General features: G+C 40.5%; 1 protein-coding gene across 4 annotated transcripts in view; it reads right to left on the bottom strand.

Moving 5' to 3' along the window:
* CDH22 (cadherin 22) overlaps window positions 1-24669 on the bottom strand; it is an 804629-nt gene that overhangs the window by 557576 nt on the left and 222384 nt on the right. For all 4 annotated transcript variants that reach the window (XR_011025318.1, XR_011025319.1, XM_068263548.1 and 1 more), the window contains exon 2: window positions 19545-19633. The gene's annotated coding sequence lies outside the window, so the exon portion shown is untranslated. The remainder of the gene's footprint in view (window positions 1-19544; window positions 19634-24669) is intronic.

Genomic DNA, 24669 nt, shown 5'->3' with positions numbered 1-24669 from the left:
AATTGAGGCCATTGTCTTTAACCTTTAAGGACTTACGAGGCCAAATGTAAAAAACAACGTGTGTACCTGCATGAATTTTGAATGGACGGTGGACGCCATCTGCACCCTCCGTGCAGTTCTGCCGGGCCCCCACTGCTTAATCTCCCCCCGGGCCGGCTCCCGATCCCACAGCCCAGGTTCGGGCTGTCATACCTCCTCAAAAATGGCCGCCGGAGGTTGGAGGAATCGTGGCAGTTTATGGATGGCTAAGTTACAAGATGGATTGTACTCACCATGAAAGTCCTGTGTAGCTGACCTTGGCTTTGGAGTCCTGCATGGGAAGCTGATAACCCACACAAACAAACAAAAGCTTTCACTACTCCTACAAGGACACACAATGGAATAGGATTTCTCCACCAGGATACTCATGAGGTTTACAGCTTCAAACAAACCAACACATCAAAAAGCATGTCCATGCAACAGCAGATTCTCAAGTCCTCTTCCCAAGGTAAGGGAATTCATCCAACTTCCTCAAACAGCAGTAATATCTTTCACCTGGCAATCTGTTTTTTTGCAGACTGTACAAATACTTTAAATGCATTCAGAGGCTGAAATTATATAGACTCCATTGCCTTTCTAAGTGAACCTTAAGGTGACCACTAATGATCCAATCTTTTTCATCCAATTTTACCAAATCTATGTAGTAGAAGGGTAAATTGTGTGAATGAACTGAATGGATAATTTAGACAGTTACCTTATATTACATAGAAATGGTAAGATTGGATGAAACAGATTGGATCATTAGTGGCCACCTTTCGTAGGGCCCATGTTTCTGCACATCAATGGAATTTTCACACCTCTTCTAGCAAATTCTCAAGGCCAGCAGTTTGCTTTTGTCTACCCCCTACTGATAAACAACAATCCAGTAAGAGCTTAATTAACCCATCCCCTCCCAAAGAGCAATGTTAATATATAAGGCCAGCTTCTTACTGTCTCTCAGGCCATCGATAGCTGCTTCTCACATTGGGAAAAAATAAGCTAATTTGCTGGAATCTCTAGGGATTTTAAATAAAACGTACAGAGGTAAAAAAAAAGAAACAAAAAATAAAATGAGAATTGGCTCTTGGGTGCATGAAAAAGATCGAAAACTTTTATTCATATAAATCCCATATATCAAACACATATCATAAATACAACTAACCCATAAAAACCCAGAATAACCCAATAGAGATGCTCCTCACAAACACTCCAACACCATAGGGGCTGCAGTCCCCTGTGTAAAAACTGGATCCTGTACCAAAAATGGCAAAACAGTTGGTAAAGGATGATGGTTATGGTACCACTGTTATTGATGAGATGGAAAGGTCGTAAAGTTCAAACCAAACATGCAGTGGATGATGGAAAGCACACGGATGCGAGCATAGCACATTAATGGTTCTCCTGAGGCATGAAAGGAACACAGGAAGACAAATCCATGTGTGGAAGCAGCATCAATGAGCACAGACTTAAAGCAAGTGAATAGCATATGAGACAAGCTGATGGCATGCAGGTTGATGGCATATGAAACAAGCTGGTAGCATGCAAGATGCATGTGTCCCCCAATCGCAGGGTATAAGCTGATGCAGGACAAAAGATCTTCACAAAGTATAGGCACATGTACCAGATGATGCAACACACAGTCCCCCATTCGCAGGGCATGTGCAACTGATCACAGTAAATGAATGCATGGAGCGATGTCCTCTCACATTTACCAGACTTCAATGGGAGAGTCCAGATGGACATGTGGATATGAACTTGCAAGTCCCGAGTGCTGCCATGGAAAAGACCCAAATCATCCAAGTGTTATAGATGCAAGTAGGTACAGGCTCCAGAGGGTGTGGAGGAGAGGAGACGCTGTCAGGAAGAGTCTGACATGTTTCGCCGCACCTGGCGGCCTTCTCAAAGGCAGACAGCGTTGGTATGTTCATGGACGCCATAATGGCATCCATAAATACTGAACGCGGCTGCGCTGCCCATCCCACCACGTCCCCAGTCGCACGCATCATCACCACACGCCCACAGCGTTGTGGGCGTGCGTGCGGCCATCAGCTGGAGCGCACATGCGCTCCACCACCAGGCGTCACAGCGGCGGCAAATGGCGCCGGAGGATGACGTCGGGGGAGTGGCCGCCCAATAGGGAAGATGGAGGAGTGGAGCGACGGGCAGATGCGGACAGCGCAGCCGCATAAAACATGTAATACACACAAGTAATCAAAAACGATAAATACAAAATAGCATCCCCCATCGCCTGGGACAATAAGTGGCAAGCCATGGGGAGAAAAAAAGAGGATGAATATAAATCAAATTGCAATCTCAAATACATAGATCCGCGCTATAGGCATGGACACACCATAAAATCAGGGGCGCCATGTCCAAAAAAACGCGGATGCTATCTAACCCCATAAATGCACACATATATGAGAGGAGGAGAGAGACCCGCCTATATAATAATAAATGTATTAACATCTGCGTGGGTGTAAACAAACACACCCACACATGTATAAATGGCCGACAAATAGGAATTTTTTTGCCACAAACAGGAGGAGAGAACCCAACAGGAGGGGATCACAGGGCCCAACAATGGGACCCTTCAGAATGTTAATCAACGTGCACGGGAGCAGAGAAACAGGGAGGAGAGAGGATCAGGGAAGAAAAAGAGAGAGGGAAAGGGAGAAAAGGGGGGGGGGGGGACAGAAGGAAGGAAGGAAAGAAAGGGAAGGGGGACAGGGAAGGATGACAAAGAGGGGGGAGGGAGAAAAGGAAGTAAAGAGCGGTATAGGAGAACTAGAACAGAGACCCACTATCGAGCTCCAGGTACACTAAAAATATTGATAATCTTAAAGAACTAACTGGGCAGAAACACCCGATAGTTAATGCTGTCATTTAAACCTTTAGGTTCGGTGGCCTTGAGATCAAAAATCCAACGGGACTCCAGCTGTAAAAGGGCTCTATCAATGTCGCCGCCTCTAGGGTGAGCATGGACCCTGTCCAAGCCTATGAATCTAATGAAGCTGGGGTCCCCTCTATGCTCAAGATGAACATGTCTGGAAATTGGGGATTTGAAGTTGCAATTAGCCACATCCCCCACATGATTTTTAATCCTTTCCTTAAAAGCTCTTGATGTTTTACCAACGTAAAAACATCCACATCTGCAGTACATTAGATAAATCACACCCACAGGTAAAAAAAAAAGGTGGCCAGGCCCAGAATAAGTGCCACACTCAGACTCAGTGCAATTTCAGGGACCCAGGCCCATTCAAGGAAAATAATTTTCCAGCAATCTCCAGTGATGTTTACTGGAAATCAGAGGCTGAAAGTAGCGGAGGTTACCATGTCCCTAGTCAGGGATGCAGAAACACCCCGGCAGTGAACCCAGTCGCCATTGCTAAGCCCCATTCAGTTACCGCATTGCTCTGCAATGCCCGCTCTATAAGCAATAAGACCTTATTCAGACATGCGATTTTTCTGTCATAAAATGTTTTATTATTTTATATAACAAAATTAAACATAACATTGCTTTAGTTATTGGCTGTTGTATAACACACAGGATTATATATCTATTAACTTATGCATTTAACATAATATATATATATATATATATATATATATATATATATATATATATATATATATATATATATAGCTACATGGTGCACCATAACTGCTGCTCAAATTGGACAGAAACTTGGCTGGTGTTTACAGACCTCATTGGTAACCAGCCAGTGTACTGTCTGGGGGAAATTCTTCCAACGGATCCAGAGGGTCTCCATGCCCCCCGTTGGGCATTCCTATAGTCCGCTGCACATACGTTAGAGTGGTGATAGTCCATTCGGATTCTTTATCCATTAATATATTCTTATAAGTCTATAACAACAATAGCAATGCCGATAGTAGCTTGTATAAAATATGACCTTATATTCCTGATACAGTATCAAATATATTATCGAATGCGATTGTAGTAGGTGGGTAACTGATTGCTATATCCACCAAAGATTAGTCAAACATAAGAAAAAAGAACCAAACTTTAAACTAAAACCAGATTATATTGTTGGGGAAATTATGAATGTGACAATGGATGGTACCATAAATTGTGCGGGAATGTATGCTGGACAGCTCACAGATTTCATATATTCTCGAAGGCGTGGAAAGGCATGATGTTTACCTAGCATTTATTGCCACCATATTGGGATATTATAATTATAATTATTGAGGCCTAATCTAGCTCTTATTTTATTTTCCATCAATAAGTTAAGTTTAGTATTGGAGATTGCTTGGTGTATATGCAAGTTCTCGGTAGATTTCCAGTTCGATGTGATCAGGTGTAGTGTACTTAAGATCAGGTGACATATAATAGGGCGCACTTTAGGGGGTAGCTCTATGGTGTCCACAAGGAATAAAGCTAACTTAGGATGTAGCTGGAAGTCTGGGATAAGGGTCCTTCTTATCTGGGATTCTACTCTGGCCCATAATTGGGCTACTAAAGGACAGCTCCAGAACATGTGAGTATAAGTTCCTAATTTCTTATTACATTTCCAGCATATGGGGGAGCTGTTAGATGAGAAAGAAGCTATCTGTCTAGGTGTTAAATACCATTTGAGCGTTATTTTCTTCAACATTTCCCAATGTGAATTACATTTGGAAATTTTTGTGATTAATTTGCTTGCGATGGTTAGTTGTTCTGTTATATTGCAACCCAGATCAAAGGACCATATTAGGGCATATCTGTGAATTGGGGAGGTCCTGTGTGAGTTTAAGGTGTTATACCATACTGATATGCTACCCGTGTTATACCCTTCAAAATTTAGCATAGTGGCGATCTTATGATGAAGAGTAGGAGGGGCAATATGAGCAGATTTTATTAGATGGAAAACTCTGTGATATGTAAATAGTTGGGATTGTGGTAGTCCATATTGTTGATGTAATTCTTTAAATGGTTTAATACTGTTATCTGCAAAAAGATCAGAAAGGGATGTAATTCCTGTTTTTTTTCCACGCCTTCAGGTCTAAGTCGGGTGAGAAATGTTCTAGGACTAATGCGCTTGCCTGCACCAATGTATTTGTGTCAGATGGTGGGGGATGCTTGATGAAGTATTCCCAAGATTTTAATAGGGTCTGAATGGTTGGGTAATAAGATGGCAGAGGTTTTGCTCCCATTAGGATGCTAATTTAGAGGTCCCTAAGATTGACCTTTAACAGCTGAGATTCAAGTTTTACCCAAGGTTTTTCTAAGGCCTGAGACCACCATTGTTTAACCATATCCAAGTTAGATGCATGGTAATATAGCTCGATATTTGGTAGGCCCATACCTCCTTTAGCTTTTGTGAGTGTCATTACCTGGAATGGTGTTCGGGTTTTCTTCCCATTCCATATGAAATTGTTTATGCACTTTTTAATATCTGAAAACCAAGATTTCGGTATTGGAACATGTAATGTACGTAAGATGTAAAGTATTTTGGGCAGAAGGAACAATTTGAAGGCCGCTATCCGTCCTGACCAGGAGAGCCAGAATTCTGACATATTAGTGCATTCTTTACGTATGTCTGTTAAGAGGGGTATAAAATTATGTTTAAATAGGTCAGCGGATAGCCTCGTTAGTTGAACACCGAGATAGGGTACTGCTCCCTCCGCCCAGGAGAACCCATACTTTGATTTAAGATGGGTTTTGATATCAGGAGCAACATTGAGCACTAGGATGGATGATTTGTGTTGGTTTAATTTATAAAGGGATGCTTCAGATAAGCTTTGTAGATCTTCTAAGATATGTGGGAGCGAAGTATCAGGCTTTGTTATCAATAGGGCTACATCGTCCGCAAACATGCTAATTAATTGTTCAGTACCATTGATGTTAACTCCCATGATCAAAGGGTTAGTGCGGATCTTTTGAGCTATGGTTTCCATTATTAAAACAAAAATGACTGGGGATAAGGGGCATCCCTGGCGGGTTCCATTAGAGATATTAAAGGCTTTAGAAAGAAAACCTGCAGCATTCACCCGAGCGGAGGGAGAAGTATATAGAGCTATAATAGCTGAGATTATTGTTCCCAGACATGCGATTTTTCATGCATCACTGAAACTTGGATTGATACCAATGCGGGCCCCACATTGGAAGCAACCATCCCATACAATTAATTACTCAGTCAAGTGAGGGAAGACGAGACCGCAGAGGAGGGGGTGTAGCAATTTGTGGCAAAACAACCCTGCAGCTCAGAGCCCTGAATGTTGTCTCAACAAAGTCCTTTGAATGTATAGGTGCCCAGATCTCAGCTGGTAAAGGCTTCAAAATTTTACTGGTTTATCGTCCCCCCGGAGATGCTGACCCATTCCAACAGGAATTCTCAGAACCTCTGGCCATGCTGACTGTCTTATCCAAGATGGATCATCCTTGGTGACTTCAACGTCTGGGCTGATGACACTCAATCACAAGATGCAAATGAACTAATAAATCTCATGGGTGGACTAGGCTTCACACAAGTTGTAAAATCTGCTAACCACAGAGGAGGGAATACCCTAGACTTACTGTTCCACCTTGGAATGGACATTATTAACATAACAGTAACCCCAGTGGTGTGGTCAGACCATCACATAATACAGTTTACGATTGAACATCACCCTATCAAGCAGCACTCTAAAGAAACAATCAAAATCCGTCCCCTGAATAAATTAACACCGGAGAGGATAACTGCCAACCTGGATTTTACAAATCTGCTCCACAGTCAAATGTACCCAAACACTCTAATAACCCAGTACAACAACACGATATATGAAACACTTGACAGTATTGCCCCATGGCGCACCAAATCAGCAACCAAAAAGCAGAAAGCTAAATGGTTTGACAAAACCATCATGGATCTAAAAAAGAAAGGGCGCAGACTAGAAAGACAGTGGCGTAAATCAGGGTCTGTGGAGCACAAATCTAGCCTAGTTCAACATCCAACAAGCAATAACCAAGAACAAAAATAAGACTTTATCTCGCACAAAATATCTACAGCAAACAACAGAGCTGCTCAGCACTTCCATACAGTGTAATCACTCTGCAATCCTTCCTGCCTAAAAGCCCCAACCACATTTTCCAGGGAAAGGTGTGAAGAATTCTCTGCCTTCTTCACAAACAAGGTGTCTGCCATCTGTGCCAGCATTACACCAACAACATCAATTGACCACTGGACTTTGCATATGCCTACTATCGTACCACCATGGCAAGTCTTTGACAGTTAAGAAGATTTTGGAATTCTCATTCAAAGTCTCTGCCCCACTACCTGCGACCTGGATCCTGGCCCAACTGGAACAGTATTCCTTGCAAAGTGGACTTTTCCCAGAAGAACTAAAGAAAGCAATAATAAAACCCCTCTTGAAGAAACCATTACTAGATCCTGATTCTGTGACCAACTACAGACCAGTGGCAAACTTACCATTCCTATCAAATGTTATCGAGAAAGCAGTTGCCAACCAGCTAGAAGCCAGGCTTACAGATAACAATATCCTTGATACTTTTCAGTCAGGATTCAGAAAAAGGCACAGCACTGAAACGTCATTAGTCCAAGTAATGAATGATCTACTTACTGCAAGGGACAAGGGTGATTGCTTAATTCGGATTCTTCTTGACTTGTCTGCAGCATTTGATACTGTGGATCATGAAATACTAATCCAGCGACTGAAGAATTGGCCTAAGGGGTTCTGTTCTTAGCTGGTTTCAGACCTTCCTATCTGGCAGGACACAGCTAGTATGTCTGGGCACACACTACTCTAATCCAGTGCCACTTTCCTATGGAGTTCCACAGGGTTCTATACTAACAACATTACTCTTTGCAGTGTACCTGCTCCCACTGGACACAATAATCCAGAACTATGACCTAGGATACCATTGGATACCATTGTTATGCAGATGACACACAACTGTATCTGTCCTTCAAGCCTGGCACCCAAGACCCATCAGCATCCATAAATGCGTGTCTAGTGGATTTACAAAATTGGATGAACACCAGCTGGCTGAGGCTGAACTCTGACAAAACAGAGGTGTTGGTGGTAGGTGGTCCACACATGATGGATAAAGTTCAAAACGCTCACCACCTTAAACTAGCAATTGGGGGAGATACTGTACAGTATAAAGACTGTGTGAAACCTTGGGGTGATCCTGGATGGAAATCTAAAACTCAGACAGCAGGTATCAGCTGTCGTCAAGTCTTCCTTCTTCCATCTATATAGCGAAAATCAAACACCTTATCCCAGCTGAAGACCTACCTGCCCTGGTTCATGCATTTGTATCCTCCCGCCTAGACTACTGCAACGCCCTGTTCATCGGATCTACAGATAAGGTCCTGTGCCCCTTACAGCTAGTACAGAATGCTGCAGCCAGGCTCCTAGCCAATGCCCCCCGCAGCTCACACGTCCCCCCAGTACTGCAAACTCTTCAATGGTTGCAAGTAAAATGGAGAATCAATTTTAAGATCTGCCTGCTGACATTCAAGGCTCTAAACCACATGGGACCCAAATACATAGCGGATCTGTTGGAACTTCATACCCCTCCACGCACCCTCCGCTCTGCCAACAAGATGAAGCTGGTTATTCCCAGGATACACTTAACATTTGGAGCTCGAGCCTTTTCCTATGCAGCCCCTACTCAACACAGATGCATTGTGACATTTTGCAACAGGATCTTGACAACATGGCCATATGGGCAGGCCTATGACAGATGAAGTTGAATGTTGATAAAATGTAATGCACCTTGGATGTACCAATGGTAGATCACCTTAGAAAATAAATGACATACAGTTGGGAACATCAGATTTGGAGTAGGACTTAGGAATACTGGTTGATAACAAGTTAGGTAATTGTATGCAATGCCAAGCAGCGGCAGCTAAAGCAAATAAAAGTTTGGGATGCATAAAACAGGAAATACTATCTTGAGATACTACTCCCTCTGTATAAATCACTATATAGAACTGGGCTGAATTATTTTATTTTCACTGAAAGGGTTTAAGATAAGTGCTACAGATAATATGGTTTACCTTGTGTTTTTGTGTGTGTGTGTTTTGTTTTGTTTAGGCTTGCTTTTAAAAACTTTAAAATTAACTGTATTGTAGGACAAAGTACTTACACGGAGCACTGGATTTTACCCTTGCCACAAGTATTTTAGGGGGAAAAAAAAAAACCAATCTCGGGTTAAATCCTATATTTTCCTATAACCATTGTCAGAATTCACACAGCTCATGCTGGTGTGTGTATGTTAAACATGAATGTATATTGTAGCACCCTTGTTAGATTAGTTTGAAGCACGATCTGTCCCAAATGTGGACATTAGGATTTGTGCTCCTAATCTTTTAATAGGTTGAAGCACTATATATTTGCATGCTTGCACTATGCTTATTTTAGGGACAGAATTAGGACACATACAAACTCTGGGGAGCCTCTGTACAGTGTATTGACTACGTAAGAGAATGTATTCCTTTGTAACAAAGAGAATGTATTCCTTTGTATTTTAGATGTAGGGATAGCAGTGGTTCCTGAATGATTAATTTACACTACATGTGAGCGTGCAAAGAGGTAACTGATTTTACTAATGTTGGGTGACAACTTCGTTAGCTTGTTAACCAAAATGATCATATCCATTCAGATGATGAAAATCATAGCATGAGTATGTCTCTTTAGGTTCAGGGGCATTAGGGGTATATTCAGTAAACTGTGGTAGTCAGAATAACGTGCGTAAATTTACTGCATGATGACAAGAGCATATTGCATGTAATATATTGCATTCTGTGATACATATAGTAAAGTAAGATTTAATGCACATTATTCTGACTACTGCAGTTTAGTGAATACACTCCATTGTGTTACATTTGAGAAGTTTACTTTAAAATAAATTCTTCTAAATTCTTTTGAAAAGCATAACATTAAACGTGGTGGCTCTTATGAAGTTGCTACATGCTGAGCTGCTCTTTATTTTATTACAAGTTCTACTTTAACAATCTTCCCTCAGTCTATACCAATACTTTTCCCTCAGGCTTTTTAGACTTTAGAATTTCCTGGCAAAAACAATAGGATGTCAGTCATTTAATGCAGACAACGGTTAATTATTAGACTATATTTATGGCTTTATTTTCTTTCCCAAGCATGAGCCTTTGAGATTAGAATTGGAGGTTGTGAATAACATAACTATAGGCACACACAAAGCGGCTGATTGCTGGAGACGATACTGGCACGATTGCAGTTTGTTCAATTCTGTGCTACATGGGGCTGGATCTGTAGATGTCAAGCACAAGCAGTGAGATTAACATGAACTAAATGAGAGCTTCACAGCCTGAAACTTCTGAGGAAATTAAAAATCTGCCTGGCAGAAATGACATTGGGCGATTTCTAAAACCTGACTGAAATCTTCTGGGTAAGTGCAACATGAAAGATGATGGTGAAGTTGGCATCATCCTCATGGTCTGAATACTAGGTGAAGGTGCTGTTTTGCAAAATTCCATTGTTTAGATGTAAGGTTAAAGGAGCATTGCATAAGTGTGCCCCCAGCATGGGATTGCGGCAGCCTATTCCCTTCCTCCCTCCACCACCCTACTCACCTGTACTTGTCATTAGCTGCAGGTGCTGTAGGCTCCTATCACTGAGCAGAAGCAAACTCGTAATGTGAGCAGAAGATCAGTGGGCTTGTAATTGGCTAATCACCCTTTGTACAAATAGCTTCGGTCTCCGGTGAGCAATTAACTATCCCCTTTTTTCTTTGCACCTTCTGAAAATTTCCACAGTGAGAAAAATCTGAGCATTTCTAAGTGATATTGCCCTTTATTCCTGAGGTGAGTGGTTTAATGCTCTCAGTCACTACTATCGCTGCCCAGGCCAATTTTGCCAGGCAGCTGAATGTTTAGAGCATCTAGTCTTCGTTTATTGGTAATGTGTTCATTAACATTAATCAAAGTAGCTGTAGCCAATTATTGCCACTCATTTATTTAGATAAATGGTTGTTGGGGGGTAGCAACTAGCTGCCTGCACTCCAATGTTAAGGACTAGTTCTCGACAATAATTTTTACTATATAGTCTGCCTGGCACATCTGCAACCACCCAAGTCTTCTGAAATCTAAATAAGGGGGTATTATTCACTTTCCAGAACCTAGCCTGCGCTGACGTCAGTAATGGCATTTTCATCGGCTACAGCTTTACAATCATTAAAACGGGATGATATGACCATATCTGGGAGATGATTTAGTGTCTGTTGGACCTCTGAATAAGCAGTGTGAAATCTATAAAGTGGACCGCCAGTCTGTAGTGCCTCTGCCACAGAACAGCAGAGCACAACCATTTATTTTCACAACATTTCATCTTCCTGCCTACCTAAGGTTTTGCTTTATATGTAAAACATTTAGTATCAATATGATGTAAAAGTGTTGGGAGCAGACACCGGTACAAAGCTCTACCAGAATGCCAATTAACTGCTGTTCCGTAGCAAGGACAACCAACAAAAATCTCAACTGGGTATTGTTTAGTGATTTCATTATCTCCTCATGTTAAGATCTAGCTATTTAATTAGGACAGACTATTTCTTTAATATAACCATTGTTCAGAATGGATCCTATATATTCTTCGTTCAAGGTTAACGGCTTTAATTATTCCCTCTGGCTGCAGAGCAGAAATGGTCAGGCTACATTGTTAGTGGTTTAGGAGGTTCTGCCATGGCTTTTGCTTCTCTTGTACAGTATGTGAGCTCTGAAGCAGTGAAACCACAGTCGCTTCTGCTATGTGCTTCCCACAGGAATGACAAGCTAATAGGCTGATTGCCATTACCAATTACATGCATTATTTGAAAACAATGTTAAGGCTTTCTCTTCTGAAAACACAGCCAAGATGCTGCCATAGGAACCAAGAAACAAGAAGTAAAAAAAAACAAAACAAAAAAAAAAACAACTTTATGAGTCATTGACATGTTCCAAGCACCTTTTATAGTCCTAAACACAGTTCAGCCAACCCTTTGCACACAGATCAAAATAAAGGGAAATTAAGAGGAATAATGCAAGATCACGCTCGGATTATATGGCAACTGCTTAAAAAAACAGTTTTCATCAAAGAAAGGTTTAGAAGTAGCCCCTACTGAACAATGGCAGTATATTACATTTCTAATTTTACTCCTGTAAAGAGCAGTCTTAAGCCAGCAGCTATATTTGTTTTCTTCAAACCAGATACAAACATAGCTTGTACCAAGATATCTTCAAATGCCAAGCAGCTTTATTTGTCGTTTCTCCATGTTCATAAGTCCAGATTCATAGCAATAGGCTGGTCTTTCAGTCAACATTACATTCCTTTTAAAGCCAACCGGAAGTGAGAGGAATACAGAGGCTATACCTTATAATACAATGCCAATTACCTAGTTGTCATATTGAGCTACTGGCTTTAGTTGATTTTGAGTTACACAACTGCAACAAGCATGCAGCTAGTGGAGTCAGACCAGAGTCAAAGCATCTGATCTGCCTAAAACGGGTGCACCTAGTTCAAGAAGACCACGATGTAGTAACACCTACTGCTTGAGGAAGCGGACTCTACCAGTGAAATGCATTACGCAGTGGTGTGTACTTAGTAATGTTTTGTTCACTTGAATTACGCGATTTACGTCATCGATTGGGAGGTAAGTCCACAACAACCTCCCATTTTTAAACTGATTTTAATGTATTTTATTATTCTTGGCGCCTCTGTTCCTAAAATATCTACAGTTTTCTATTCCAACATTGGTGGAGGGATGTTACCCCTTACTTCTACATCTACAGAGAGCGACCCACCTGCCTTTACATTGGTTGCCTTAGTGGTACACAGTTGTGAGAAACATTCCATTATTGGTTTTCCTTTACCAAAACAAGCCATTACATACAGGTACTACTCTATAGTGGGCTTTCGGTGTTCCCTTTGTATCTTTATCAAATCTGATCTGCATGTTTATTCTGGGCCAGTGACTTAAAGTAGTAGAGGCAGAGCATTAACAGAGAAGTCACACGACTGGCATGGTTTATTAGAGAATGAAGAAGACAGCCTCTGTATTCCTCTAACTTCATGTTCCCTTTAAAGCCATAGAATGCATAAAAACCACATACCAGGCATAAATGCAAAAAGGGCACTGCAAAAATTTGGGTGTCAAAATTAGCTGCTAGTAGAATATCTGTAAAATTACCATTATTCTACCGCTGTGCAGTGTGAATTCTGATAGTAAAATATTTGTAAATGTTTTGTGGCAGCCAAAAATATTTGGTGCCGCAGAAGTTTGGGATTTGCCACAGGCACCTGTACAAATAGCTATAGGGAGAAATATCTGTGATTGAGGTGTCCGATAAAATAGCAGGCAGCAAACTGCAGCTACAAATGGTGGGCTCAAGCACCTGCTATTTGTAGCCGCAGTTTGCACAGTGGGCGGTCCCAGTGCATGCTATTTTAGCTCCTAAATTTCTCCCTATAGTTGCAATTTGTATGGCTGCCTGTGGCAGCTCCTACACTTCCATGACGCCTCCAGTGCCCACATCTCCAGCTTCCTATCACAGTGCCCTCCTTATATAGTATATTGTATAACCACTAATCATCTTCTATCACCATTCAATTTAAATAATCCCCAAGCTGGAGGACCTGAGGTGAAACTGTGTGTCCCCTTGTCCTTTGTACAAGCCTAAGGACAAAAAGCTCATTTGTCAAGCTTTTATATTGCCCTCTGATGTATTTAAATTTGTTAATTAGATCAACACTGATGACATCCATACCTTTAAAGTAAACCTGAGATGAAATAAAAAGAAAAATTCATACATACCTGGGGATTCCTCGAACCCCTTTTGGCCTAATCCCTCCCTTTCATTCTCAGGTTCCTGGATCCTCTGTTATTGGTCCCGGTAACCTCGGTGAGTCAGGGCTCACTGCACATGTACGGCCCGGTTGCAGTGGCCCCTGTGGCCAGGCGCATTCTGCACCTGCGCAGGGGAATGCACAGGGGGAGTGCGCAGCTGCACTGTGCCTGCACAACTGTCCCCGAATGGCTGAAGTTATTGGGACCAATAATGGAGGATCCAGGCGGTAGAGGACGGCAACGAGGGCGCAATCCGGCCAAAGGGGGCTGGAGGAAGCCCCAAGTATGTATGAATTTTTCGTTTTATTTCATCTCAGGTATACTTTAAGACCCACAAAACAACTTACTACAATGTAATTGTATTTTTGACACTTTCATATGAATTCAACTTTTATTTTTACACAATCTTAAACATTGCAAGCAAGTTTTCAGAGTTTTCGTGTGTTAAAGTCTAATTTTGTATCTTTGATACATATATAGACAGCTTGAGATGTTTCTGCCTTTGCTTCTCTGCCTCACTGAATAGCAATATTTATGTATAGTACAGATAAGCTCAGGGTTGTGACGACCCCCCAAGCAAAGTTGTCACAAAGCTTCAAGGGGACCCCCTGCTCCCCAAGCAATTGTATTTGCTAAACAGGTGCCTGTTGTGCCTTGGCTACTCTACAGACCACAATAGAATTTTGTAGCTATAGGGTGCCAGCAACGTGAAATTTGGCTCATGATTTGGACACTTGGCTATTGTGTAGCCAATTGTGTATTTGGCGCGCTTACTGTTGGAGCAGCAGGGGAAGTGGTAGGGATGGCGCTTGGATCAATATGGAGTTAGGTTACTTTGTAGACAATGATACAAGGGTAGGTTGGTGAGAAGAGATGTGAGGCATCCGATAGTCTCATATTGAATACCAAAACACAAGAAAAATAATATAAAATATATGTGTAAAAATAGCAGCCTATAACAATGCAAAGCTGCTCAGTCCAATTGCTAATTAAATGTAGCCAACTAATTCTGGCGCTTAATCTTCATAAATCAGTTCAAAGAATCAAAAATCTTCCAAAAACCACAAGATATGCAATAATGGCAATACCTTCACCTCACCCCACACAGGTGCAGACTCACCGGATAAAAGACAGATATGACTGCCATCAAGCGTATGTGGGGTGAAGACGTCTGGTCTAAATGGCTAGTTGGAACTCTGTTCACCAAAGGATGCAGATTTTCCCGATGCATGTAAAAAAAGCCTCAAATAGTGCGATACCACTTCAAAAACATCAATTTATTCTACTAAAAGCAATAGCAGCAACACTCAACTTTTAAATAGGTATTAAATATTTAATGTCATTCTACTGTATATCATTCTATTTTAAATAGGTATGTCCAATCAAGGAGCATACAAAAGAGCATATGATTTGTTTAGCACATTTGCTGTTCCTTGCGTGCACGGGGAAATGCTGGCTGTGTCCTCTCTCCTTCATATGCTCCCTTCCGTCGCGTTTGTCAGCTTCCGATACCGCCACCTAGCGGTAATCCCTGGCCGGTTTTGTCCAAGCGTGGACATTATCAAGGGAAGGGATATATAAATTGTTTAATCTGCTAGTTAGGTTGCAACTAACATTTTTCTTCCTTTTAGGAATAGCCATTTCCGAGATCTCTCCATCTCGTTTCAATCTGGAGAGTGGTGGCAGCCAAATACCCACTTTCTGGCACAGAATCAATCATTTTTAAGGATTGTACATACAATCAAGTTTGTATTATGTATGGGCACATCATCCAATACTAAACGTTTACTTTGCTCACAGTGCAATCTCCTTCAGAAGCCCCTAGTGGATGAGACCTCAATGTCAACTGTGGCATACTAAGACAGGGTTGGCTGGTGGCATCAAAGAGGGGAAGGCCAGAGTTAGGAGGGGAGACGGGGAAGCAAATGTTAGGAGTGGGGAGGGGAGAGGATAGAGTTAGAAGTGGAGACATGAAGTTTGTGTTAAGTGTAAAGATGGGGGAGGTTAGTGTTAGAATAGGATTGTGGAATGATTCTTGGTGGTTGTGCTTCCAAACGCCAAGGTTTTGTAATGAGAGAAACCAGGAGCCCGATAGTGCAGTATTGTTAGTTAAAGTAGGTAAAAGTAGAGTAGTGAAATATACTCACAAGGGTGAGTTGCCCTCCTGCAACCACCGACAGAACCTATGGGAAATTAACCATTCCCGTTTGGCATTCCAGATTCGCTAGGAAGGTGCTGGTCGGTAGCTCTCAGATATTTGGACAAGTGTACAATATACTACCCTGAAGGGTTGAACTATAGCTAAGAAAACTTGTAGGAAGCCCCCAGAATATATCTTAATATTTCAGATCTATTTTACCTAAAGTAAAAGAGGCGCCCACACTCGCTATTGGAGGGAAGATCCAATTACTCCTATACTGTATGATTTAAGGTTAAGATATATTCTGGGCACCTCCTACAAGTTTTCTTAGTTGTTGTGTTAGACTAGAAGAGGGATAGGGAGCGTATGAAAGATCTTGCCGATAAATAGTAGTTTTGGCAATATCATGTGCCAAAAAGAAGAAGCATGAAGAGCAAATGTTTGCCCCTGCCTCACCCGCATTGCCAGTTACACACAGTCGTCCCCCTGCCCCACACACACTCTCCCCACCTTGCAGAGTAAACACCGAACCATGTGATATTTACCTGCTCCAACACTGCATCAGATCTCCTCTTCTAAGCCGGCAGCTGCATACTCTCTCCTGCATACCCAGCTTCCAATGCATCTTGAGTGATCAGGAGCAGTAGAATGGCAGCATAGAGCGTGTGGCTGCCAGGAAGAAAATGATACCCAGCACAGCACTGGATTAGGTAAATATTACACTGCTCTGCTTCTCTTACTCTGCAGAAAAGAGAAGAGGAGCAAGGCACCCATAATGACTGTGGGGGCTATTGTTATGCCACTGGAAAGGCTGTACCTCTCCAGAGGTCCGTTCCAGTGTCCACTGTATTCAAGAGCAGACGTGTGCCATTCTGAAAGATGAATGGCTATCCATCAATTGTCTGAAAACAAACATGCCTGTTGAGTTGTGTGGCAGAAATGCAAGGGACAAACCGAAAATGGTAAATCGGACCCATAGAGCATGCATGAGGTCCATAGTTTCATGTCTTCTATGAAAAAAGGTCTGGTATTTGGCACAATGTGAACGGAGCTCAAGGCAAATGGAGTGTAGTAGCAGATACAAATGTAATTTTGTGCTCAAATTCATAAAATTAAATTACCTAAAAATACTAAGTTTGAAAGTAAACTCCCCCTTCTCCAAACATATTGATGTTTCTCTTTTTTTGTAGCACAAAGCAATTATAACAGATTTAGTGGATAACCGAAAAAGAAAGTTGTTTAGATTACAATAACCTCCCTCTGACTCTATGCTCACCTTTCAAAAGTATCAAAGGCAGCAGGAGAAAGAATTGAAATTATTTTCATCATATCATGATACTGTATTTTTCTGGTTGTGGCCACTCAAAAAGCCACGCTGAATCCACAGAAATTATTCCATCTGAATTTTGCACTAGCATGCTTACAGCAATTCATAAACATTTTGTTCAGTTTTTTTCACTTTTTATGCGAAAAAAAAATGTTTGAACATACTGTCACATACATGTTGGATTTCACTACTCTGAATTCTATAAATTCTGAATTTCATCTCTATTTTGTAAAATGTCAATGTAAAAGCGCCAAATCCTTACTTTTTATACTGTTAGCCTATGTTACAAAATGGGCTTTCCTTTTTACCAATTTTGCCACTTGTATATCTCTCTCTCTATATCCAGGTGAGGTCACAGGTACAGGAGTCTGCTGAGCACAGATTGTTAGCTCCTTCTACTCAGAGTTGGCCTCCAGTCAACCCCTCATCATAAACTGCAGCTGCCACTTATAATGGCAGGGCAGGAAATTCACCCGCCTTCTTAATAGTCAGTCTGCATCATGTAACGAGACTGAGAATGAATGACTGAAGCTACAAAATAAAGACAATGCTTTACTGCACATTGTGCTTTTCACCAAGGAAACTGTGACACTTAACAAAACTGATCAGATTTTCCGTAATAACATGCTGTGATGTGCTGCCAAAGTGAACGATAGAGTAACCGTTTATTGCAATTTTATAAATGTTTCTCTTTTTTGCATATACAGTAAGTACATTAGTAAATTAAAACGTATCTCCAGAACTTATAACAAGGTTCTATCTACTCTTTCCCCCACTGCGCAATCATCACTGATCAAAAATATCAAATTATACATTTGAAGCAAGAAGTGTGGTAAAGCATAAGCATTTAAGTGACTTTTACAATGACCAAACTGTGATGTCTAGATCACAGCATCTTCAAAATAGTATGTTTTGTGGTGTCCCTAGTATACTATGGTTAGTATATACCAAAAGGGGTCCAAGAAAGGACAGGCTGTGAACAAGAGATAGTATCATGGAAGCCCAAGGCTCATTGATGTGCATGAGATATAAGGGTAGTCCATTTGTTTTAATCCCACAGCAAAGACAATTAAAAACAAAGTTGGTCTTTAGAGAAAGGGGTCACCACAGTGCACAGCTTGCGGTCCTATGGGGCTGTATAGTTGCAAACATCTCACAATGCCCATGCTGATCTCCGCTGAATATACTTCAATAGGCATGTGAGTGCCAGATTTGTGTAACTATAAAGTAAAGGGAGAAGGTAGTCTGGTATGATGAATTACATTTTTTGAACTTAACACAATCAATCCCATTGAGCATCTGTAGGACATGCTGGAACAAAAAAATAGGTCCAATAAATGGGGGCTGGATCTCACAACTTGCAGGACTAAAGGATGTACTGCCAACATCTAATCCTTGTTGGGTTAGAGCTGTGTCAGGTTGTGCAGGTTGAGCATTTATAGTTAAACCAGGTGGCAACTGAATGTCTGTAGAGAGACATTGAAATTGGCTGGTAAGACTGTGGTATACAGATCCATCAAGATTTCCTCTTGTGTCTATCCTCTCTTCTCCATGTTTGCAAACTGATCTTCTACAGGACAGATCTATCGTAGCCAGATCTAGGTTCTCTCAAGCTGGAGAGCATTGAAGAATACAAGTGATCATGCAAACCTGGCCTGTATTGCTTAAAAACTAATATTAGGTAGAAAATGTTTGCAACCTTGGTCTAGGTCACATCACAAAATAATAATTGCATATTTATAAAACAGAACAATAAGGATTGCTCATATGCTAGCAGATTAGCATTTTAGCAAATGCAGTCAGATGCCTACACCCACAGTAATTGTGCCCATACATGGTACAATTTTTGCATTTTATTTGTTTAGATAATTTTGTTCGATTATTCCATTAGATCGAATATAAAGATTTTTCCAACATGTCTGATCAAATTTTTATTGAAAAAACTGGATCATTTGTGTTTCTTGATTGAAAAAAAACATTTTCGACTTCCATTTGATTTGATCGTTTTGGTCAAATAAAATGAGAAAACTGAATGTTTTTATTGTATCATGTATGTGCACCAAGAGAACTATTACTGTGAAATATGACCAAGACAAAAGTTATAAACTAATTGCAGACAGTTTCTATAAATGCTTGCATGGTTTTCAGGACAACGCAAGTACTTCAGCGAAGAAGCACTAATCCAAAGGGAAACACAGAGTCAGGGCATGTAATAAAGATGGACACAAAGAAGTGCTAAGATAAAGAGTACTCACAAAAAGGGTCCAATTCTGGTAACCACTAGTAAGGAATGCTTGTCCTTTCTCAGGTGCAGGCGGGGTTCTCCCTAGAACTGGTGGCCACTCTGCAAAAAGAGAAAATTTATATAGGAGATGTAAAGTGAACCTAAATTGGAAATGTACATGAATTAACAAAAAAGTTATCCCAAAAAGTGATTAAAATCAATTAAGAGAAGTTTAGACTTGCTTCCTAGAATGAATCACATGAAACTGTTCGCGTAAAAGATTTATTCAGCAGTAAAAACTACCTTTTACACAGCAACACCTACTTTATCACATTAGCAACGCATTAATGGTGACCTAATGGAACCTCCATAGAGAGACGCTTGTATAACTCTGTGTTTCTTATATGCCATTAGTGACCTCTAGTTACTTGTTAGGAGAACCTGAGTAGATCAGTCTCATTTTGCTTTGCATGTCTGACAACCACTGAAAGTCTGAAGATCATTTTATACTGAAAGCAAAAAGTTTAGTCTGGAAAGATGAGCACTGATCAAGATGGGAAAGAGACCTGTCTCATTATGGATTCTACCTGTGCTCTTGCTTGTGTCACACCGCTGCAGAACCTGGCAAAGACACCTAAGTAGTCTTGAAAGCTTGCAATTTTACTTTCTTCATCAAGCCAATAAACGTTATAAAACTAACATAACATTCCCCTATCCTTGAACGGGGCAGTAATTTAAAAGGCCTGACATATAAATGGTATACTCGGAAATAAGTGAAATAATATAAATGCTTATTTGGCTGTTCAGCCAAAATATAGTTTACAGCTGTGCGCTCACTTTCATCCTCCAGACTAATTTGTGACCAGGGAGCCAGTGAACAGTCTGTAGTGTTATTCATAGTAGTGTAAGAAGACAAGCTATGAAAAGAAAGCTGCACTTACATATAAAACATTCATAACTGCTACAGAATATCAGAATATATCTATGCACAGTATATATAGAGAGATAGAGAGGCAGAGCGTGAAAGGGAGAGAAATGATCGCTGCTCTCTACAGGTCCCTTTTTCCTAGTGGCCAGTCTCTTTCATAGCTAAGCATGTGGCAAACCCAGTCTAAACTCAGTCAGACATATGATCTGCAGAGTTACCAAGCAACTCGGGGTGACCCAAAACCACTAGGAAAGTATAGGGGACTTACAGAGACCGAAAAGCCCTCCTACTAAAAAGCAATGCTTAGTGTAATTTGCCTTCTTAAAACAGAAGGTACTTGCAATAATTCAGCTTTAAGTACATCCGTAGTTACCTACAATGCACTGCTACAGAATATGCAAATTATCTCCATGCCCCTGAAGCCTGTTTCGGACTTTTTGTCCTCCACAGTGCATGGTAGGAATTATCATTAAGGAGGACCAAAAGTCTGAAACGCTGTCTGCATGTTGGGTTGATGTGGCTCTTTTAAATGTAAAGCTATAGGCTTGCTATACACCAGTGGTTCTGGATGTAAGCCTTGCTTCAGGGGCATAAAGAGTAGCAGTGCATTGTGGGTAGCTACAGATGTTCACTAAAGCGGAATTATCACAAGTATCTTCTGTTTTAAGAATGTGAAAGCCGTCAGCCATGTCTTCTGCAATGGCCAGTATATTGCACTCCTTTAGTTATGCAGTAAGGGAAGCAGCAATTATTGGTGGCGGCGGTGGGAGCGGATCCTAACCCCTCCCCCCCCCCCTAAGCTTTCCCTTGGCAGAAAGAAGGACTGTGCAGAAGATAGCCTCTCACTAAAGAGTTCAACTGTGACTAGATAGTGTACTGGTTAAGAGCTCTGCCTCTGACGCAGGAGACCAGGGTTCGAATCTTGGCTCCTCCTGTTCAGTAAGCCAGCACCTATGCAGTAGGAGACCTTGGGCAAGGCTCCCTAACACTGCTACTGCCTATAGAGCGCGTCCTAGTGGCTGCAGCTCTGGCGCTTTGAGGCCGCCAGGAGAAAAGAGCGATATAAATGTTCTGTGTTTGTTTAACCATGACCGATCCCCATCCTTGGCCTTGTTCCCATTCAACTTTCTATCTTCCCCTTTCTCCCTCCCCATCCTTTCTGCTTCCGCTCTTTCTTTTCTATGTACCACAACCATTCCTTTCACTGTATGAATACTGATACTTCCTATGTCTGCACTGTTATGGACAATATGCCTAAAAGATAAAGAAATAAAAATATTACATACATTTTTGTTACAGCTCTCCTGGATCAATAAACACAAGTAGTTGGTATTTAATACTGAGAGTTATTATCCTATTTAATAATATTGTAATTGATAGTTGATTATATTATTTGGTGACATAATGTGTTATTTGGACACACCGTTTATGGCTATCTGTATTAAGATTGCCACCTATTGGATTTGCAATGTACTATATGTGCTTTATTTGTTACAAATGGTCATTATATTGTAACAATGAACAATCAGTTGCATGACTTTGCTTCAACAGTTTGTGCACCTTTGAACCAAGCCAGACTACCCTTCACTATTTCCACCTTATTCTCTTTCTTCCTATTATTTCCTCTTCCTCTTCTATCTCTAGGCTTTTCTTTTAATACTCTATTCTACCCATCCATTGCCTTGTTTTCTTCTCACCTTGTCTATTCAAGTTCCAGCTTCATATGTTCTATTATAATCATATGTGAAATGAAAATATACTTTAAGAAAAAAATCCACCGATATTCAAGATGGCGCCATTGGAAGCAGTTTGTCTGGTATTGATATACACAGCCTTCTGCCTGCTCACAATCATTTACTGTAATGACAGGCATATTGGCCCATATATAATTAACTTTTTCTTCTGAATTTTATCCTAGGTGAGATTTTCAAAATGTGTCAATAAAATGCCTTTAAAACCACTAATAAGCAAGAAAATACTCAAAATAAGTTTGATAATATCTTTTCACCTACTTTTTTAAAACCTTTTTGATTGCAAATTGCTGGAAAACCATTTTAAATACATGATGAAACATTATTTCCTGGGAGAAATCTTAGAAGAAAAAGTTAATTGCATATTGGCCATTGGCCTTTATTCAATTTAGCTTTTTTTGTAGGTGATATTTTAACATTATAAAGGAAAAGAAAAAGTTGTTTTCAAGCCACCAACCAGAAAAAAAAAAAAAAAAGAAAGAAAACTTTTTGGTACTTTTTCAATTTCAGAGCGCTGAAAAGTTATTTTAAAAGGAAGATGAAAAATTATGGTACCTCCTAGGAGGAAATATAGGATACAAAGTGGATTGGATCAGGCCCATTGTAGGCAAAGTTTGCCTTTAACAAAGATTACCAAGTACGTGCCTGCTATTGTCATTCATGCTGACTGCTGGTCTTCAGGCTCCCTTTAATTTTATTTAGCTGTTCATCTTTGTTTTTGTTTTTTTAAGATTACACACTACTACAAATGTTTATAGTTAGAGGTCACAGTGCACAATTAATGCTGTTTGCATACTATTGCAGACTAATTTCACCTCCAAATCCATGGCTTCACTTTATGTAATTTGTTCATGTCTGATTATACTCATAAATACTCCTCTATGTACTATTTTGTCATTAATCTTTGGTGCATTCCTTTTCACAGCACCCAATTATGATTCTACCAGCAATCTGTAAAAGGGTACGATTCTGGCTGGTGTGCATTTGCGCACTAATATCACCCATAGAGCATATAGCATTCCCAAAACAAAGTGGATCCACCATCTACTCGATTGTAGCGGTGGATAATAATTTATTAGTCTCACTTGTAAGTTCTCCCAATTTCTTTTTTTTCTCCAGAACTTACTGGATATACCGTTTACCATTATTATTGCTTATAAGTGTCAACCTCCCTTGGATTGTTATTTTATTTTATTTTTTAGTCAAGCACATGCTGTTATTTTTATTGATTGCATTTATCAAGCGTCAACCTATTACTCTGCGCGTGGGACATATATATGTAGACACACACACACACACACACACACACACACACACACACACACACACACACACACACACACACACACACACACACACACACACACACACACACACACACTTTTACAGGACTTTGCATGGTTTCATCATTAGAAACACTTTCCATATCTATATATTGCTGTATTTTGGTATGTAGCCCAGCCATCCCAGTGATGCTTAGCCTAGGCCATTTAACTATGCAGAAATCCCCCCTCCCCCAGAGCATTCTGGTAAATCAGGCCTTTAAGAAGTAATTTCCCAGAGATGCACCCGACAAGACTAAAGATGTTACCACCTGTGATACATTTCAGAATATAAATCAAGTGAGAAAAGATTTCACATTGGACAAATACTGACTAAATTTATAAATGAATATAGCATAACATAAACAAATTGATTCATTATGTTATTTTCACTACAGTTCCTTTTTAAAGTATATAAAGCACTTTTTTATATTCATACTGAAATCACTTCACTTTTTATCCAACTGCAGTCATTTTATTTCTGGCCCACTTTTTACAGGACAAAGGGATTTGTGTCTCGTCTCTGTGTACTTTTTTATTTTGTCGAGCCTTTTTTTTTACCTCTTATTCACTTTGTGTCCCCTTTATGTTGCTCCCAATATAATGCACCCATTACAGTGCCTCCATCTTCCCTACACCACACTCCATGCTGTCCTCTGTAGGGAAGGGGCGTGGCAGTTAAATATACAATCTGTGTCTTTTTTTTCGGGGGGGGGGGGGGGGGGGTCCTTCTTTACCCTGGCACTTGCATAAAATATGGGGGGAGGGGATTTGTAGGACTGCCTACATTTTTATCTTTGGCAACTCTGCCTCGTTTTCTTCTACAGAGATTTTAGCGTTAAAATAATACCGATTGTCTGATTCAAAAGATTCAAAGTGTAAGCTTTATACTATCTTCTTCAGACTAATTCTACATTTACTGGAGACATTCAGTGCAATGTTTAAAGCATCGGCTCCAGTAACAAACCTTGTGGCCGTAACAACAATTCATATTTTATGGTTTTGGCCTCTGTATTAATCAACAATATTTTCTGCTGTGCACTGAACACCGCAGCACCCAAAGGGATTGTCATGGTAACCGTCAGGTACTGCCTTCAGTACAAACTTTGTGAGTATTACTTGTACTAAGTAGAAAAAAATAACTCTTAAAACCTA

This window comes from Hyperolius riggenbachi, chromosome 12 (genome assembly GCF_040937935.1).
Source record: "Hyperolius riggenbachi isolate aHypRig1 chromosome 12, aHypRig1.pri, whole genome shotgun sequence".
Lineage (NCBI taxonomy): Eukaryota > Metazoa > Chordata > Amphibia > Anura > Hyperoliidae > Hyperolius > Hyperolius riggenbachi.
The sequence above is the reverse complement of the archived record's forward strand: the minus strand, read 5'-3'. Positions and strand labels throughout refer to the sequence as shown.